Genomic DNA, 18,846 nt, shown 5'->3' with positions numbered 1-18,846 from the left:
ATCGTGATTGGCATCATCTTCCCGCCCTGTGGTGCAACTGATGTCCCTTTCTCCAAAAATGTACTCAATGGGACCGTAATGTTGCAACGACACACAAGTTGACCTTCTGTGAGGAAAAAACGAGTTAGTACATTTCAAACACGAAAAAGGTCATTTTAAAATCAACATGAAAAACAAAAATTCCAAAAGTATCAAACACAAAATAATGCTTACCGAAGAAAAAAAATGTATCGTGCTTGGCATCTTCCTCCCGCCCTGTGGTGCAACTGATGTCCCTTTCTCCAAAAATGTACTCAATGGGACCGTAATGTTGCAACCACACACAAGTTGACCTGCAGTGAGGAAAAAACGAGTTAGTACATTTCAAACATGAAAAAAGTCATTTTAAAATCAACATGAAAAACCAAAATTCCAAAAGTATCAAACAAAAAAAAAATGCTTACCGAAGAAAAAAAATGTATCGTGCTTGGCACCCTCCTCCCGCCCTGTGGTGCAACTGATGTCCCTTTCTCCAAAAATGTACTCAATGGGACCGTAATGTTGCAACCACACACAAGTTGACCTGCTGTGAGGAAAAAACGAGTTAGTACATTTCAAACATGAAAAAGGTCATTTTAAAAACAACATGAAAAACCAAAATTACAAAAGTATCAAACACAAAAAAATGCTTACCGAAGAGAGAAAATGTGACGTGCTCAGCACCCTCCTCCCGCCCTGTGGTGCAACTGATGTCCCTTTCTCCAAAAATGTACTCAATGGGACCGTAATGTTGCAACCACACACAAGTTGACCTGCTGTGAGGAAAAAACGTGTTTGTACATTTTAAACATGAAAAAGGTCATTTTAAAATCAACATGAAAAACCAAAATTCCAAAAGGATCAAACACAAAAAAATGCTTACCGAAGAGAGAAAATGTAACGTGCTCAGCACCCTCCTCCCGCCCTGTGGTGCAACTGATGTCCCTTTCTCCAAAAATGTACTCAATGGGACCATAATGTTGCAACCACACACAAGTTGACCTGCTGTGAGGAAAAAATGAGTTAGTACATTTCAAACATGAAAAAGGTCATTTTAAAATCAACATGAAAAACCAAAATTCCAAAAGTATCAAACACAAAAAAATGCTTACCGAAGAGAGATAATGTAACATGCTCAGCACCCTCCCCCCGCCCTGTGGTGCAACTGATGTCCCTTTCTCCAAAAATGTACTCAATGGGACCGTAATGTTGCAACCACACACAAGTTGACCTGCTGTGAGGAAAAAACGAGTTAGTACATTTCAAACATGAAAAAGGTCATTTTAAAAACAACATGAAAAACCAAAATTCCAAAAGTATCAAACACAAAAAAATGCTTACCGAAGAGAGAAAATGTAACATGCTCAGCACCCTCCTCCCGCCGTGTGATGCAACTGATGTCCCTCTCTCCAAAAATGTACTCAATGGGACCGTAATGTTGCAACCACACACAAGTTGACCTGCTGTGAGGAAAAAACAAGTTAGTACATTTCAAACATGAAAAACGTCATTTTAAAATCAACGTGAAAAACCAAAATTCCAAAAGTATCAAACACAAAAAAATGCTTACCGAAGAGAGAAAATGTAACGTGCTCAGCACCCTCCTCCCGCCCTGTGGTGCAACTGATGTCCCTCTCTCCAAAAATGTACTCAATGCGACCGTAATGTTGCAACCACACACAAGTTGACCTGCTGTTAGGAAAAAACGAGTTAGTACATTTCAAACATGAAAAAGGTCATTTTAAAATCAACATGAAAAACCAAAATTCCAAAAGTATCAAACACAAAAAAATGCTTACCGAAGAGAGAAAATGTAACGTGCTCAGCACCCTCCTCCCGCCCTGTGGTGCAACTGATGTCCCTCTCTCCAAAAATGTACTCAATGGCACCGTAATGTTGCAACCACACACAAGTTGACCTGCTGTGAGAAAAAAATGAGTTAGTACATTTCAAACATGAAAAAGGTCATTTTAAAATCAACATGAAAAACCAAAATTCCAAAAGTATCAAACACAAAAAAATGCTTACCGAAGAGATAAAATGTAACGTGCTCAGCACCCTATTCCCGCCCTGTGGTGCAACTGATGTCCCTCTCTCCAAAAATGTACTCAATGGGACCGTAATGTTGCAACCACACACAAGTTGACCTGCTGTGAGGAACAAACGAGTTAGTACATTTCAAACATGAAAAAGGTCATTTTAAAATCAACATGAAAAACCAAAATTCCAAAAGTATCAAACACAAAAAAATGCTTACCGAAGAGAAAAAATGTAACGTGCTTAGCACCCTCCTCCCGCCCTGTGGTGCAACTGATGTCCCTCTCTCCAAAAATGTACTCAATGGGACCGTAATGTTGCAACCACACACAAGTTGACCTGCTGTGAGGAAAAAACGAGTTAGTACATTTGAAACATGAAAAAGGTCATTTTAAAATCAACATGAAAAACCAAAATTCCAAAAGTATCAAACACAAAAAAATGCTTACCGAAGAGAGAAAATGTAACGTGCTCAGCACCCTCCTCCCGCCCTGTGGTGCAACTGATGTCCCTTTCTCCAAAAATGTACTCAATGGGACCATAATGTTGCAACCACACACAAGTTGACCTGCTGTGAGGAAAAAACGAGTTAGTACATTTCAAACATGAAAAAGGTCATTTTAATATCAATATGAAAAACCAAAATTCCAAAAGTATCAAACACAAAAAAATGCTTATCGAAGAGAGAAAATGCATCGTGCTCAGCACGCACTTCCCGCCCTGTGGTGCAACAGATGTCCCTCTCTCCAAAAATGTACTCAATGGGACCGTAATATTGCAACCACACACAAGTTTACCTGCAGTGAGGAAAAAACGAGTTAGTACATTTCAAACATGAAAAAGGTCATTTTAAAATCAACATGAAAAACCAAAATTCCAAAAGTATCAAACACAAAAAAATGCTTACCGAAGAGAGAAAATGTAACGTCCTCAGCACCCTCCTCCCGCCCTGTGGTGCAACTGATATCCCTCTATCCAAAAATGTACTCAATGGGACCGTAATGTTGTAACCACACACAAGTTGACCTGCTGTGAGAAAATAACGTGTTAGTACATTTCAAACATGAAAAAGGTCATTTTAAAATCAACATGAAAAACCGAAATTCCAAAAGTATCAAACACAAAAAAATGCTTACCGAAGAGAGAAAATGTAACGTGCTCAGCACCCTCCTCCCGCCCTGTGGTGCAACTGATGTCCCTTTCTCAAAAAATGTACTCAATGGGACCGTAATGTTGCAACCACACACAAGTTGACCTGCTGTGAGGAAAAAACGAGTTAGTACATTTCGACCATGAAAAAGGTGATTTTAACATCAACATGAAAAACCAAAATTCCAAAAGTATCAAGCACAAAAATATGCTTACCGTAGAGAGAAAATGTAACGTGCTCAGCACCCTCCTCCCGCCCTGTGGTACAACTGATGTCCCTCTCTCCAAAAATGTACTAAATGGGACCGTAATATTGCAACCACACACAAGTTGACCTGCTGTGATGAGAAAACGAGTTACTACATTTCAAACATGAAAAAGGTCATTTTAAAATCAACATGAAAAACCAAAATTCCAAAAGTATCAAACACAAAAAAATGCTTACCGAAGAGGGAAAATGTAACGTTCTCGGCACCCTCCTCCCGCCCTGTGGTGCAACTGATGTCCCTTTCTCCAAAAATGTACTCAATGGGACCGTAATGTTGCAACCACACACAAGTTGACCTGCTGTGTGGAAAAAACGAGTTAGTACATTTCAAACATGAAAAAGGTCATTTTAAAATCAACATGAAAAACCTAAATTCCAAAAGTATCAAACACAAAAAAATGCTTACCGAAGAGAGAAAATGTAACGTCCTCGGCACCCTCCTCCCGCCCTGTGGTGCAACTGATGTCCCTCTCTCCAAAAATGTACTCAATGGGACCGTAATGTTGCACCCACACACAAGTTGACCTGCTGTGAGGAACAAACGAGTTAGTACATTTCAAACATCAAAAAGGTCATTTTAAAATCAACATGAAAAACCAAAATTCCAAAAGTATCAAACAAAAAAAAAATGCTTACCGAAGAAAAAAAATGTATCGTGCTTGGCCCCTCCTCCCGCCCTGTGGTGCAACTGATGTCCCTTTCTCCAAAAATGTACTCAATGGGACCGTAATGTTGCAACCACACACAAGTTGACCTGCTGTGAGGAAAAAACGAGTTAGTACATTTCAAACATGAAAAAGGTCATTTTAAAAACAACATGAAAAACCAAAATTACAAAAGTATCAAACACAAAAAAATGCTTACCGAAGAGAGAAAATGTAACGTGCTCAGCACCCTCCTCCCGCCCTGTGGTGCAACTGATGTCCCTTTCTCCAAAAATGTACTAAATGGGACCGTAATGTTGCAACCACACACAAATTGACCTGCTGTGAGGAGAAAACGAGTTAGTACATTTGAAACATGAAAAAGGTCATTTTAAAATCAACATGAAAAACCAAAATTCCAAAAGTATCAAACACAAAAAAATGCTTACCGAAGAGAGAAAATGTAACGTGCTCAGCACCCTCCTCCCGCCCTGTGGTGCAACTGATGTCCCTTTCTCCAAAAATGTACTCAATGGGACCATAATGTTGCAACCACACACAAGTTGACCTGCTGTGAGGAAAAAACGAGTTAGTACATTTCAAACATGAAAAAGGTCATTTTAATATCAATATGAAAAACCAAAATTCCAAAAGTATCAAACACAAAAAAATGCTTATCGAAGAGAGAAAATGTATCGTGCTCAGCACGCACTTCCCGCCCTGTGGTGCAACAGATGTCCCTCTCTCCAAAAATGTACTCAATGGGACCGTAAAATTGCAACCACACACAAGTTGACCTGCTGTGAGGAAAAAACGAGTTAGTACATTTCAAACATGAAAAAGGTCTTTTTAAAATTAACATGAAAAACCAAAATTCCAAAAGTATCAAACACAAAAAAATGCTTACCGAAGAGAGAAAATGTAACGTGCTCAGCACCCTCCTCCCGCCCTGTGGTGCAACTGATATCCCTCTCTCCAAAAATGTACTCAATGGGACCGTAATGTTGCAACCACACACAAGTTGACCTGCTGTGAGAAAATAACGTGTTAGTACATTTCAAACATGAAAAAGGTCATTTTAAAATCAACATGAAAAACCGAAATTCCAAAAGTATCAAACACAAAAAAATGCTTACCGAAGAGAGAAAATGTAACGTGCTCAGCACCCTCCTCCCGCCCTGTGGTGCAACTGATGTCCCTTTCTCAAAAAATGTACTCAATGGGACCGTAATGTTGCAACCACACACAAGTTGACCTGCTGTGAGGAAAAAACGAGTTAGTACATATCGACCATGAAAAAGGTGATTTTAACATCAACATGAAAAACCAAAATTCCAAAAGTATCAAGCACAAAAATATGCTTACCGTAGAGAGAAAATGTAACGTGCTCAGCACCCTCCTCCCGCCCTGTGGTACAACTGATGTCCCTCTCTCCAAAAATGTACTAAATGGGACCGTAATATTGCAACCACACACAAGTTGACCTGCTGTGATGAGAAAACGAGTTACTACATTTCAAACATGAAAAAGGTCATTTTAAAATCAACATGAAAAACCAAAATTCCAAAAGTATCAAACACAAAAAAATGCTTACCGAAGAGGGAAAATGTAACGTTCTCGGCACCCTCCTCCCGCCCTGTGGTGCAACTGATGTCCCTTTCTCCAAAAATGTACTCAATGGGACCGTAATGTTGCAACCACACACAAGTTGACCTGCTGTGTGGAAAAAACGAGTTAGTACATTTCAAACATGAAAAAGGTCATTTTAAAATCTACATGAAAAACCTAAATTCCAAAAGTATCAAACACAAAAAAATGCTTACCGAAGAGAGAAAATGTAACGTCCTCGGCACCCTCCTCCCGCCCTGTGGTGCAACTGATGTCCCTCTCTCCAAAAATGTACTCAATGGGACCGTAATGTTGCACCCACACACAAGTTGACCTGCTGTGAGGAACAAACGAGTTAGTACATTTCAAACATCAAAAAGGTCATTTTAAAATCAACATGAAAAACCAAAATTCCAAAAGTATCAAACCAAAAAAAAATGCTTACCGAAGAAAAAAAATGTATCGTGCTTGGCCCCTCCTCCCGCCCTGTGGTGCAACTGATGTCCCTTTCTCCAAAAATGTACTCAATGGGACCGTAATGTTGCAACCACACACAAGTTGACCTGCTGTGAGGAAAAAACGAGTTAGTACATTTCAAACATGAAAAAGGTCATTTTAAAAACAACATGAAAAACCAAAATTACAAAAGTATCAAACACAAAAAAATGCTTACCGAAGAGAGAAAATGTAACGTGCTCAGCACCCTCCTCCCGCCCTGTGGTGCAACTGATGTCCCTTTCTCCAAAAATGTACTAAATGGGACCGTAATGTTGCAACCACACACAAATTGACCTGCTGTGAATAGAAAACGAGTTAGTACATTTCAAACATGAAAAACGTCATTTTAAAATCAACATGAAAAACCAAAATTCCAAAAGTATCAAACACAAAAAAATGCTTACCGAAGAGAGAAAATGTAACGTCCTCGGCACCCTCCTCCCGCCCTGTGGTGCAATGGATGTCCCTTTCTCCAATAATGTACTCAATGGGACCGTAATGTTGCAACCACACACAAGTTGACCTGCTGTGAGGAAAAAACGAGTTAGTACATTTCAAACATGAAAAAGGTCATTTTAAAATCAACATGAAAAACCAAAATTCCAAAAGTATCAAACACAAAAAAATGCTTACCGAAGAGTGAAAATGTATCGTGCTCTGCACCCTCCTCCCGCCCTGTGGTGCAACTGATGTCCCATTCTCCAAAAATGTACTCAATGGGAGCATAATGTTGCAACCACACACAAGTTGACCTGCTGTGAGGAAAAAACGAGTTAGTACATTTCAAACATGAAAAAGGTCATTTTAAAATCAACATGAAAATCCAAAATTCCAAAAGTATCAAACACAAAAAAATGCTTACCGAAGAGAGAAAATGTATCGTGCTCTGCACCCTCCTCCCGCCCTGTGGTGCAACTGATGTCCCTTTCTCCAAAAATGTACTCAATGGGACCGTAATGTTGCAACCACACACAAGTTGACCTGCTGTGAGGAAAAAACGAGTTAGTACATTTCATACATGAAAAAGGTCATTTTAAAATCAACATGAAAAAAAAAAAAAAATTCCAGAAGTATCAAACACAAAAAAATGCTTACGGAAGAGAGAAAATGTATCGTGCTCAGCACCCTCCTCCCGCCCTGTGGTGCAACTGATGTCCCTTTCTCCAAAAATTTACTCAATGGGTCCGTAATGTTGCAAACACACACAAGTTGACCTGCTGTGAGGAAAAAACGAGTTAATACATTTCAAACATGAAAAAGGTCATTTTAAAATCAACATGAAAAACCAAAATTCCAAAAGTATCAAACACAAAAAAATGCTTACCGAAGAAAAAAAATGTATCGTGATTGGCATCATCTTCCCGCCCTGTGGTGCAACTGATGTCCCTTTCTCCAAAAATGTACTCAATGGGACCGTAATGTTGCAACGACACACAAGTTGACCTTCTGTGAGGAAAAAACGAGTTAGTACTTTTCAAACACGAAAAAGGTCATTTTAAAATCAACATGAAAAACAAAAATTCCAAAAGTATCAAACACAAAATAATGCTTACCGAAGAAAAAAAAATGTATCGTGCTTGGCATCTTCCTCCCGCCCTGTGGTGCAACTGATGTCCCTTTCTCCAATAATGTACTCAATGGGACCGTAATGTTGCAACCACACACAAGTTGATCTGCTGTGAGGAAAAAACGAGTTAGTACATTTCAAACATGAAAAAAGTCATTTTAAAATCAACATGAAAAACCAAAATTCCAAAAGTATCAAACAAAAAAAAAATGCTTACCGAAGAAAAAAAATGTATCGTGCTTGGTACCCTCCTCCCGCCCTGTGGTGCAACTGATGTCCCTTTCTCCAAAAATGTACTCAATGGGACCGTAATGTTGCAACCACACACAAGTTGACCTGCTGTGAGGAAAAAACGAGTTAGTACATTTCAAACATGAAAAAGGTCATTTTAAAAACAACATGAAAAACCAAAATTACAAAAGTATCAAACACAAAAAAATGCTTACCGAAGAGAGAAAATGTAACGTGCTCAGCACCCTCCTCCCGCCCTGTGGTACAACTGATGTCCCTTTCTCCAAAAATGTACTCAATGGGACCGTAATGTTGCAACCACACACAAGTTGACCTGCTGTGAGGAAAAAACGTGTTAGTACATTTTAAACATGAAAAAGGTCATTTTAAAATCAACATGAAAAACCAAAATTCCAAAAGTATCAAACACAAAAAAATGCTTACCGAAGAGAGAAAATGTAACGTGCTCAGCACCCTCCTCCCGCCCTGTGGTGCAACTGATGTCCCTTTCTCCAAAAATGTACTCAATGGGACCATAATGTTGCAACCACACACAAGTTGACCTGCTGTGAGGAAAAAATGAGTTAGTACATTTCAAACATGAAAAAGGTCATTTTAAAATCAACATGAAAAACCAAAATTCCAAAAGTATCAAACACAAAAAAATGCTTACCGAAGAGAGAAAATGTAACGTGCTCAGCACCCTCCTCCCGCCCTGTGGTGCAACTGATGTCCCTCTCTCCAAAAATGTACTCAATGGGACCGTAATGTTGCAACCACACATAAGTTGACCTGCTGTGAGGAAAAAACGTGTTAGTACATTTCAAACATCAAAAAGGTCATTTTAAAATCAACATGAAAAACCAAAATTCCAAAAGTATCAAACACAAAAAAATGCTTACCGAAGAGAGAAAATATAACATGCTCAGCACCCTCCTCCCGCCGTGTGATGCAACTGATGTCCCTCTCTCCAAAAATGTACTCAGTGGGACCGTAATGTTGCAACCACACACAAGTTGACCTGCTGTGAGGAAAAAACAAGTTAGTACATTTCAAACATGAAAAATGTCATTTTAAAATCAACATGAAAAACCAAAATTCCAAAAGTATCAAACACAAAAAAATGCTTACCGAAGAGAGAAAATGTAACGTGCTCAGCACCCTCCTCCCGCCCTGTGGTGCAACTGATGTCCCTTTCTCCAAAAATGTACTAAATGGGACCGTAATGTTGCAACCACACACAAATTGACCTGCTGTGAGGAGAAAACGAGTTAGTACATTTCAAACATGAAAAACGTCATTTTAAAATCAACATGAAAAACCAAAATTCCAAAAGTATCAAACACAAAAAAATGCTTACCGAAGAGAGAAAATGTAACGTCCTCGGCACCCTCCTCCCGCCCTGTGGTGCAACGGATGTCCCTTTCTCCAATAATGTACTCAATGGGACCGTAATGTTGCAACCACACACAAGTTGACCTGCTGTGAGGAAAAAACGAGTTAGTACATTTCAAACATGAAAAAGGTCATTTTAAAATCAACATGAAAAACCAAAATTCCAAAAGTATCAAACACAAAAAAATGCTTACCGAAGAGTGAAAATGTATCGTGCTCTGCACCCTCCTCCCGCCCTGTGGTGCAACTGATGTCCCATTCTCCAAAAATGTACTCAATGGGAGCATAATGTTGCAACCACACACAAGTTGACCTGCTGTGAGGAAAAAACGAGTTAGTACATTTCAAACATGAAAAAGGTCATTTTAAAATCAACATGAAAATCCAAAATTCCAAAAGTATCAGACACAAAAAAATGCTTACCGAAGAGAGAAAATGTATCGTGCTCTGCACCCTCCTCCCGCCCTGTGGTGCAACTGATGTCCCTTTCTCCAAAAATGTACTCAATGGGACCGTAATGTTGCAACCACACACAAGTTGACCTGCTGTGAGGAAAAAACGAGTTAGTACATTTCATACATGAAAAAGGTCATTTTAAAATCAACATGAAAAAAAAAAAAAAAAAATTCCAGAAGTATCAAACACAAAAAAATGCTTACGGAAGAGAGAAAATGTATCGTGCTCAGCACCCTCCTCCCGCCCTGTGGTGCAACTGATGTCCCTTTCTCCAAAAATTTACTCAATGGGTCCGTAATGTTGCAAACACACACAAGTTGACCTGCTGTGAGGAAAAAACGAGTTAATACATTTCAAACATGAAAAAGGTCATTTTAAAATCAACATGAAAAACCAAAATTCCAAAAGTATCAAACACAAAAAAATGCTTACCGAAGAAAAAAAATGTATCGTGATTGGCATCATCTTCCCGCCCTGTGGTGCAACTGATGTCCCTTTCTCCAAAAATGTACTCAATGGGACCGTAATGTTGCAACGACACACAAGTTGACCTTCTGTGAGGAAAAAACGAGTTAGTACTTTTCAAACACGAAAAAGGTCATTTTAAAATCAACATGAAAAACAAAAATTCCAAAAGTATCAAACACAAAATAATGCTTACCGAAGAAAAAAAATGTATCGTGCTTGGCATCTTCCTCCCGCCCTGTGGTGCAACTGATGTCCCTTTCTCCAATAATGTACTCAATGGGACCGTAATGTTGCAACGACACACAAGTTGACCTGCTGTGAGGAAAAAACGAGTTAGTACATTTCAAACATGAAAAAAGTCATTTTAAAATCAACATGAAAAACCAAAATTCCAAAAGTATCAAACAAAAAAAAAATGCTTACCGAAGAAAAAAAATGTATCATGCTTGGTACCCTCCTCCCGCCCTGTGGTGCAACTGATGTCCATTTCTCCAAAAATGTACTCAATGGGACCGTAATGTTGCAACCACACACAAGTTGACCTGCTGTGAGGAAAAAACGAGTTAGTACATTTCAAACATGAAAAAGGTCATTTTAAAAACAACATGAAAAACCAAAATTACAAAAGTATCAAACACAAAAAAATGCTTACCGAAGAGAGAAAATGTAACGTGCTCAGCACCCTCCTCCCGCCCTGTGGTACAACTGATGTCCCTTTCTCCAAAAATGTACTCAATGGGACCGTAATGTTGCAACCACACACAAGTTGACCTGCTGTGAGGAAAAAACGTGTTAGTACATTTTAAACATGAAAAAGGTCATTTTAAAATCAACATGAAAAACCAAAATTCCAAAAGTATCAAACACAAAAAAATGCTTACCGAAGAGAGAAAATGTAACGTGCTCAGCACCCTCCTCCCGCCCTGTGGTGCAACTGATTTCCCTTTCTCCAAAAATGTACTCAAGGGGACCATAATGTTGCAACCACACACAAGTTGACCTGCTGTGAGGAAAAAATGAGTTAGTACATTTCAAACATGAAAAAGGTCATTTTAAAATCAACATGAAAAACCAAAATTCCAAAAGTATCAAACACAAAAAAATGCTTACCGAAGAGAGAAAATGTAACATGCTCAGCACCCTCCCCCCGCCCTGTGGTGCAACTGATGTCCCTTTCTCCAAAAATGTACTCAATGGGACCGTAATGTTGCAACCACACACAAGTTGACCTGCTGTGAGGAAAAAACGAGTTAGTACATTTCAAAAATGAAAAAGGTCATTTTAAAATCAACATGAAAAACCAAAATTCCAAAAGTATCAAACACAAAAAAATGCTTACCGAAGAGAGAAAATGTAACGTGCTCAGCACCCTCCTCCCGCCCTGTGGTGCAACTGATGTCCCTCTCTCCAAAAATGTACTCAATGGGACCGTAATGTTGCAACCACACATAAGTTGACCTGCTGTGAGGAAAAAACGAGTTAGTACATTTCAAACATCAAAAAGGTCATTTTAAAATCAACATGAAAAACCAAAATTCCAAAAGTATCAAACACAAAAAAATGCTTACCGAAGAGAGAAAATATAACATGCTCAGCACCCTCCTCCCGCCGTGTGATGCAACTGATGTCCCTCTCTCCAAAAATGTACTCAATGGGACCGTAATGTTGCAACCACACACAAGTTGACCTGCTGTGAGGAAAAAACAAGTTAGTACATTTCAAACATGAAAAACGTCATTTTAAAATCAACGTGAAAAACCAAAATTCCAAAAGTATCAAACACAAAAAAATGCTTACCGAAGAGAGAAAATGTTACGTGCTCAGCACCTTCCTCCCGCCCTGTGGTGCAACTGATGTCCCTCTCTCCAAAAATGTACTCAATGCGACCGTAATGTTGCAACCACACACAAGTTGACCTGCTGTTAGGAAAAAACGAGTTAGTACATTTCAAACATGAAAAAGGTCATTTTAAAATCAACATGAAAAACCAAAATTCCAAAAGCATCAAACACAAAAAAATGCTTACCGAAGAGAGAAAATGTAACGTGCTCAGCACCCTCCTCCCGCCCTGTGGTGCAACTGATGTCCCTCTCTCCAAAAATGTACTCAATGGCACCGTAATGTTGCAACCACACACAAGTTGACCTGCTGTGACGAAAAAATGAGTTAGTACATTTCAAACATGAAACAGGTCATTTTAAAATCAACATGAAAAACCAAAATTCCAAAAGTATCAAACACAAAAAAATGCTTACCGAAGAGAGAAAATGTAACGTGCTCAGCACCCTCCTCCCGCCCTGTGGTGCAACTGATGTCCCTTTCTCCAAAAATGTACTCAATGGGACCGTAATGTTGCAACCACACACAAGTTGACCTGCTGTGATGAAAAAACGAGTTAGTACATTTCAAACATGAAAAAGGTCATTTTAATATCAATATGAAAAACCAAAATTCCAAAAGTATCAAACACAAAAAAATGCTTATCGAAGAGAGAAAATGTATCGTGCTCAGCACGCACTTCCCGCCCTGTGGTGCAACAGATGTCCCTCTCTCCAAAAATGTACTCAATGGGACCGTAATATTGCAACCACACACAAGTTGACCTGCTGTGAGGAAAAAACGAGTTAGTATATTTCAAACATGAAAAAGGTCATTTTAAAATCAACATGAAAAACCAAAATTCCAAAAGTATCAAACACAAAAAAATGCTTACCGAAGAGAGAAAATGTAACGTGCTCAGCACCCTCCTCCCGCCCTGTGGTGCAACTGATATCCCTCTCTCCAAAAATGTACTCAATGGGACCGTAATGTTGCAACCACACACAAGTTGACCTGCTGTGAGAAAATAACGAGTTAGTACATTTCAAACATGAAAAAGGTCATTTTAAAATCAACATGAAAAACCAAAATTCCAAAAGTATCAAACACAAAAAAATGCTTACCGAAGAGAGAAAATGTAACGTGCTCAGCACCCTCCTCCCGCCCTGTGGTGCAACTGATGTCCCTCTCTCCAAAAATGTACTCAATGGGACCGTAATGCTGCAACTACACACAAGTTGACCTGCTGTGAGGAAAAAACGAGTTAGTACATTTCAAACATGAAAAAGGTCATTTTAAAATCAACATGAAAAACCAAAATTCCAAAAGTATCAAACACAAAAAAATGCTTACCGAAGAGAGAAAATGTAACGTGCTCAGCACCCTCCTCCCGCTCTGTGGTGCAACTGATGTCCCTCCCTCCAAAAATGTACTCAATGGGACCGTAATGTTGCAACCACACACAAGTTGACCTGCTGTGAGGAAAAAACGTGTTAGTACATTTCAAACATGAAAAAGGTCATTATAAAATCAACATGAAAAACCAAAATTCCAAAAGTATCAAACACAAAAAAATGCTTACAGAAGAGAGAAAATGTAACATGCTCAGCACCCTCCTCCCGCCCTGTGGTGCAACTGATATCCCTCTCTCCAAAAATGTACTCAATGGGACCGTAATGTTGGAACCACACACAAGTAGACCTGCTGTGAGGTAAAAACGAGTTAGTACATTTCAAACATGAAAAAGGTCATTTTAAAATCAACATGAAAAACCAAAATTCCAAAAGTATCAAACACAAAAAAATGCTTACCGAAGAGAGAAAATGTAACGTGCTCAGCACCCTCCTCCCGCCCTGTGGTGCAACTGATGTCCCTTTCTCCAAAAATGTACTCAATGGGACCGTAATGTTGCAACCACACACAAGTTGACCTGCTGTGAGGAAAAAACGAGTTAGTACATTTCAAACATGAAAAAGGTCATTTTAAAATCAACATGATAAAACCAAAATTCCAAAAGTATCAAACACAAAAAAATGCTTACCGAAGAGAGAAAATGTAACGTGCTCAGCACCCTCCTCCCGCCCTGTGGTGCAACTGATGTCCCTCTCTCCAATAATGTACTCAATGGGACCGTAATGTTGCAACCACACACAAGTTGACCTGCTGTGAGGAAAAAACGAGTCAGTACATTTCAAACATGAAAAAGGTCATTTTAAAATCAACAAGAAAAACCAAAATTCCAAAAGTATCAAACACAAAAAAATGCTTACCGAAGAGGGAAAATGTAACGTGCTCAGCACCCTCCTCCCGCCCTGTGGTGCAACTGATGTCCCTCTCTCCAAAAATGTACTCAATGGGACCGTAATGTTGCAACCACACACAAGTTGACCTGCTGTGAGGAAAAAACGAGTTACTACATTTCAAACATGAAAAAGGTCATTTTAAAATCAACATGAAAAACAAAAATTCCAAAAGTATCAAACACAAAAAAATGCTTACCGAAGAGAGAAAATGTAACGTGCTCAGCACCCTCCTCCCGCCCTGTGGTGCAACTGATGTCCCTTTCTCCAAAATTGTACTCAATGGGACCGTAATGTTGCAACCACACACAAGTTGACCAGCTGTGAGGAAAAAACGAGTTAGTACATTTCAAACATGAAAAAGGTCATTTTAAAATCAACATGAAAAACAAAAATCCCAATAGTATCAAACACAAAAAAATGCTTACCGAAGAAAAAAAATGTATCGTGCTTGGCATCTTCCTCCCGTCCTGTGGTGCAACTGATGTCCCTTTCTCCAAAAATGTACTCAATGGGACCGTAATGTTGCAACCACACACAAGTTGACCTGCTGTGAGGAAAAAACGAGTTAGTACAATTCAAACATGAAAAAGGTCATTTTAACATCAACATGAAAAACCAAAATTCCAAAAGTATCAAACACAAAAAAATGCTTACCGAAGAGAGATAATGTAACGTGCTCAGCACCCTCCTCCCGCCCTGTGGTACAATTGAAGTCCCTCTCTCCAAAAATGTATTAAATGGGACCGTAATGTTGCAACCACACACAAGTTGACCTGCTGTGAGGAAAAAACGAGTTGGTACATTTCAAACATTTAAAAGGTCATTTTAAAATCAACATGAAAAACCAAAATTCCAAAAGTATCAAACACAAAAAAATGCTTACCGAAGAGAGAAAATGTAACGTGCTCAGCATCCTCCTCCCGCCCTGTGGTGCAACTTATGTCCCTCTCTCCAAAAATGTACTCAATGGGACCGTAATGTTGCAACCACACACAAGTTGACCTGCTGTGAGGAAAAATCGAGTTAGTACATTTCAAACATGAAAAAGGTCATTTTAAAATCAACATGAAAAACCAAAATTCCAAAAGTATAGAACACAAAAAAATGCTTACCGAAGAGAGAAAATGTAACGTGCTCAGCACCCTCCTCCCGCCCTGTGGTGCAACTGATGTCCCTCTCTCCAAAAATGTACTCAATGGGACCGTAATGTTGCAACCACACAGAAGTTGACCTGCTGTGAGGAAATAACGAGTTAGTACATTTCAAACATGAAAAAGGTCATTTTAAAATCAACATGAGAAACCAAAATTCCAAAAGTATCAAACACAAAAAAATGCTTACCGAAGAGAGAAAATGTAACGTGCTCAGCACCCTCCTCCCGCCCTGTGGTGCAACTGATGTCCCTCTCTCCAAAAATGTACTCAATGGGACCGTAATGTTGCAACCACACACAAGTTGACCTGCTGTGAAGAAAAAACGAGTTAGTACATTTCAAACATGAAAAAGGTCATTTTAAAATCAACATGAAAAACCAAAATTCCAAAAGTATCAAACACAAAAAAATGCTTACCGAAGAGAGAAAATGTAACATGCTCAGCACCCTCCTCCCGCCGTGTGGTGCAACTGATGCCCCTCTCTCCAAAAATGTACTCAATGGGACCGTAATGTTGCAACCACACACAAGTTGACCTTCTGTGAGGAAAAAACGAGTTAGTACATTTCAAACATGAAAAAGGTCATTTTAAAATCAACATGAAAAACCAAAATTCCAAAAGTATCAAACACAAAAAAATGCTTACCGAAGAGAGAAAATGTAACGTGCTCAGCACCCTCCTCCCGCCCTGTGGTGCAACTGATGTCCCTCTCTCCAAAAATGTACTCAATGGGACCGTATTGATGCAACCACACACAAGTTGACCTGCTGTGAGGAAAAAACGAGTTAGTACATTTCAAACATGAAAAAGGTCATTTTAAAATCAACATGAAAAAACCAAAATTCCAAAAGTATCAAACACAAAAAAATGCTTACCGAAGAGAGAAAATGTAACGTGCTCAGCACCCTCCACCCGCCCAGTGGTGCAACTGATGTCCCTCTCTCCAAAAATGTACTCAATGGGACCGTAATGTTGCAACCACACACAAGTTGACCTGCTGTGAGGAAAAAACGAGTTAGTACATTTCAAACATAAAAAAGGTCATTTTAAACACAACATGAAAAACAAAAATTCCAAAAGTATCAAACACAAAAAAATGCTTACCGAAGAAAAAAAATGTATCGTGCTTGGCATCTTCCTCCCGCCCTGTGGTGCAACTGATGTCCCTTTCTCCAAAAATGTACTCAATGGGACCGTAATGTTGCAACCACACACAAGTTGACCTGCTGTGAGGGAAAAATGAGTTAGTACTTTTCAAACATGAAAAAGGTCATTTTAAAATCAACATGAAAAACCAAAATTCCAAAAGTATCAAACACAAAAAAATGCTTACCGAAGAGAGAAAATGTAACGTGCTCAGCACCCTCCTCCCTCCCTGTGGTGCAACTGATGTCCCTCTCTCCAAAAATGTACTCAATGGGACCGTAATGTTGCAACCACACACAAGTTGACCTGCTGTGAGGAAAAAACGAGTTAGTACATTTCAAACATGAAAAAGGTCATTTTAAAATCAACATGAAAAACCAAAATTCCAAAAGTATCAAACACAAAAAAATGCTTACCGAAGAGAGAAAATGTAACGTGCTCAGCACCCTCCTCCCGCCCTGTGGTGCAACTGATGTCCCTCTCTCCAAAAATGTACTCAATGGGAGCGTAATGTTGCAACCACACACAAGTTGACCTGCTGTGAGGGAAAAACGAGTTAGTACATTTCAAACATGAAAAAGGTCATTTTCAAATCAACAAGAAAAACCAAAATTCCAAAAGTATCAAACACAAAAAAATGCTTACCGAAGAGAGAAAATGTAACGTGCTCAGCACCCTCCTCCCGCCCTGTGGTGCAACTGATGTCCCTCTCTCCAGAAATGTACTCAATGGGACCGTAATGTTGCAACCACACACAAATTGACCTGCTGTGAGGAAAAACGAGTTAGTACATTTCAAACATGAAAAAGGTCATTTTAAAATCAACATGAAAAACCAAAATTCCAAAAGTATCAAACACAAAAAAATGCATACCGAAGAGAGAAAATGTAACGTGCTCAGCACCCTCCTCCCGCCCTGTGGTGCAACTGATGTCCCTCTCTCCAAAAATGTACTCAATGGGACCGTAATGTTGCAACCACACACAAGTTGACCTGCTGTGAGGAAAAATACGAGTTAGTACATTTCAAACATGAAAAAGGTCATTTTAAAATCAACATGAGAAACCAAAATTCCAAAAGTATCAAACACAAAAAAATGCTTACCGAAGAGAGAAAATGTAAAGTGCTCAGCACCCTCCTCCCGCCCTGTGGTGCAACTGATGTCCCTCTCTCCAAAAATGCACTCAATGGGACCGTAATGTTGCAACCACACACAAGTTGACCTGCTGTGAGGAAAAAACGAGTTAGTACATTTCAAACATGAAAAAGGTCATTTTAAAATCAACATGAAAAAACCAAAATTCCAAAAGTATCAAACACAAAAAAATGCTTACCGAAGAGAGAAAATGTAACGTGCTCAGCACCCTCCTCCCGCCCAGTGGTGCAACTGATGTCCCTCTCTCCAAAAATGTACTCAATGGGACCGTAATGTTGCAACCACACACAAGTTGACCTGCTGTGAGGAAAAAACGAGTTAGTACATTTCAAACATAAAAAAGGTCATTTTAAACACAACATGAAAAACAAAAATTCCAAAAGTATCAAACACAAAAAAATGCTTACCGAAGAAAAAAAATGTATCGTGCTTGGCATCTTCCTCCCGCCCTGTGGTGCAACTGATGTCCCTTTCTCCAAAAATGTACTCAATGGGACCGTAATGTTGCAACCACACACAAGTTGACCTGCTGTGAGGGAAAAATGAGTTAGTACATTTCAAACATGAAAAAGGTCATTTTAAAATCAACATGAAAAACCAAAATTCCAAATGTATCAAACACAAAAAAATGCTTACCGAAGAGAGAAAATGTAACGTGCTCAGCACCCTCCTCCCTCCCTGTGGTGCAACTGATGTCCCTCTCTCCAAAAATGTACTCAATGGGACCGTAATGTTGCAACCACACACAAGTTGACCTGCTGTGAGGAAAAAACGAGTTAGTACATTTCAAACATGAAAAAGGTCATTTTAAAATCAACATGAAAAACCAAAATTCCAAAAGTATCAAACACAAAAAAATGCTTACCGAAGAGAGAAAATGTAACGTGCTCAGCACCCTCCTCCCGCCCTGTGGTGCAACTGATGTCCCTCT

This window comes from Schistocerca americana, chromosome 9 (genome assembly GCF_021461395.2).
Source record: "Schistocerca americana isolate TAMUIC-IGC-003095 chromosome 9, iqSchAmer2.1, whole genome shotgun sequence".
Lineage (NCBI taxonomy): Eukaryota > Metazoa > Arthropoda > Insecta > Orthoptera > Acrididae > Schistocerca > Schistocerca americana.
The sequence above is the reverse complement of the archived record's forward strand: the minus strand, read 5'-3'. Positions refer to the sequence as shown.